Source organism: Arachis ipaensis, chromosome B07 (genome assembly GCF_000816755.2).
Source record: "Arachis ipaensis cultivar K30076 chromosome B07, Araip1.1, whole genome shotgun sequence".
Classification (NCBI taxonomy): Eukaryota; Viridiplantae; Streptophyta; class Magnoliopsida; order Fabales; family Fabaceae; genus Arachis; species Arachis ipaensis.
This window is the reverse complement of record NC_029791.2, coordinates 124891679-124894808: the sequence shown is the minus strand read 5'-3', so window position 1 is coordinate 124894808 and position 3130 is coordinate 124891679.

Below are 3130 nucleotides of genomic sequence, written 5' to 3'. Positions count from 1 at the left end.
CAACCCCTTTTTCCCTTTCAATGAAGGAAACGACGTCGTTTTCTTTAAACCGGCCGGGTTCCAATTCTATCTGACCGGTCAGTTACCGACCAATTTAGCAGTTTTTGAGCGGTTTATGATTTGACGGTTTTACACATTGGACCGGACCAATTTTTATCGGTTTTGGTTGAACCGGTTTAACTGGTCGGTCCAATTCGATTTTCAGAACATTGGATAAAATAGATCACTGAACAAAGAAATTTAAAAGATTAAACTAATTCATCTTGTTAATAGATCAAGTCATCAAAAATCAATTAGTCAGAAAAGACATCACATAGAGCAGATAGCTAAAAGGTTGCAGCTTGGAGAAACATTACATAACAACGGCGACGATGGAGAGAAACACGTAACAGAAGCCAAAGTGAAGATATGGGAGTAACACTGGAGAAAGAAGTGGCCGCTGTTCTGATGATTGAGAGAGAGGCTCAAATGGGGATAGGGAGGGACTTTGGGAGTAGTGGGAATTGGTAGGTAAGTGAATAGAGAATGGGGTGCAGTAGTGGATAATATAAACACAAACAAGAATAAGATGGCAGAGGCATAGTTGTCAGAACCAATTCGATAATCGAACCAGTCATGCTACTGGTCATTGGATTGGTGAGTCGTTCTGAAAACCATACCGGTCATCAAACCGTTCTAGGACTAGTTTACTGGTTTATTAGTCTAACCGGTTCAACCGTGGTCCAACCAAAAAAATCGTTTTATAATAAAATAATAAATAAATTATAAATAAACATACATCAAAACAAAAAATGTTTCTCATACATTCTAATTGGATGAAACTATGAAAGTGTTTCTCATTCTATAGCAATTACATTCATGAACAAAAACCACATCAGAAGAACAAAAAATGGAGTTGTCTTACCCTAATAAGTCTGTACTTAGGCTCATACTTCTTAGCATTCTCAACAGTATCATAAATCAAACCAAAACCAGTGAATTTGTCCCCTCCAAAATGGGTGCGGAACTTGAACACGAACGCAGTGTTGGGGTCCTTAACATTATAGATTCTAGCAAGCTTCTCTTAAGCTCATCCTTCATATTCCAAACGGAACAAATTAAAAATCCTAAACACCATAATTGTCCAACCAATAATTACCAAACAAAAATCAATTAAATCTAAAGTTTTCAGCTCACAAGCAGTAATAATGTTCTCATAATTGTCCAACCAATAATACTTAGAATTGAATTTAACTGATAATACTTACTTCTTTTCTATTTCTTTGATTTTTTATTTTTGATTCCTGAGAAGCAAAAAATTAGGTTAGTTTCAAAATCCAACATTAAAACTAAAGGAAATAACATTAACTTGCAATTCATTTACGAGGACATGGACAGCAACCCGCACAGACTTGAAAGTTCTGTTTTTATATCTGCTTCATATTGAATTACCGAGATTAACAATGGAAGAAAATAATTATTAAACAGCAAGTTTATTTTTAACCTGTTGAATTACCCAAAAAAAATCACAAACACAGTATAGAAATAGTACACAAACAAAGCAGAGCATCCAGTGCTAATCAAGAACCAAATAATCATTCAACAAAAACATAAAACATTCAATAATCATTCAATGATTTCTGAATAGAGCATAAAAAACCGAATTTAAGGGAGAAAAATAAAAGAATCGCAGTTCACAGTTCACACTTCACACTTCACACTTCACAAAACTTCAAAGTAACCTTCGAACAGGCTTGAACAGAACTGAACTAACAATAATTATAAAAAATTATTCAATTAATCATCCTTCAACAATTAATCAATGCTTCAACAATTATTATTACTAAAATCAAAATTCATACCTAGGGTTAGAAGCTGGAAGTCTGGAAAAATGCAGAGTTGGTGGGGACAGGGACAGTGGCTGGCAAGAGGTGGCTGAAGGGGTGGCAGGGTTGAACAGAGCTGGCGCCGGTGGTCCCTAACTGCGTGACGGAAAGTGGTGTGGGCGGTGGCTGCGATTTTCGAGGGCTGACTTGGCGATGGAGCGTGGCTGCGCGAATAGTGGTGGTGGCTCCACGGACGCTGCAACAGCGGGGCTGGACGGAAGTTGCGCCGGAAGCTCGAGGTAGAGACCGGAGATGTGAGAACTGAGAGCGAGAGGTGAGAGTGGACTGTGGAGGCTCGAGAGGAGAGGTGTGAGTGGGTTTGTGGGTGAGAGTGTGAGACTAGGGTTGACTTCATTCCCCTTTGGCCCCTTCTTCAGCATGCAAAACGCAGCGTTTTGCTAATGTTAGTCAATTTCAAAAACCGGCCGGGTCACGGTTCGGTTCGACCGACCGATTTCCGGCCAATTTGACGGTTCAATCCCGGTTTCTGAAATTGTCAGTTTTGCTGTCTGTCCGAACCGTATTTATCAATTGTTCACAGTTCAACCGGTTCGACTGGCCAGTTCGAACCGATTTTCAGAACATTGGGTAAAACACTTATATAAACCAAACCAATATCAATATTACATAAATAACCCAAATCAAATAACGTTACATGAATATCTCAAATCATACTTCTACATAAATCGAATTAAATTAATTCGAATTATACAATATAGTATTAAATTGAAACACATTGATTCGAATCATATGGGAGCATTGTTTGAAGTATAAATCGTGTAACACCCTACTACACAGAGCTTTACGCTTAAGTCGTAAAATAGAGGTCGTGTGGTATTACGACATCTAAAATAATATATATATATATAATAATAATAATAATAATAATAATTAAAAAAGTGTAGTATACGAGGAGCCTTGAAGGAATAACTAAAGCAAAATCGCAAAATTAAAAGCGCAACGCTCAGGATATAAGGTTACTTACGTATGAAAAAAACTAAGATTCATAAACATATATATATATAATCAAGAGTAGAGGGTCAATAGTACAAAATATCAAGCTCCAAACTCAGCTTGCGAAAGTAAGACTGGCCAGAGAATAGTCATATAAATACATATGAGGAACCATAACCCTAAAATACATAAAAGTAACCATAGTTCTCCATAAACCTCTATGAGGTGCAACAGTAAAGCATATATATATATATATATATATATATATATATATATATATATATATATATATATATATATATATATATATA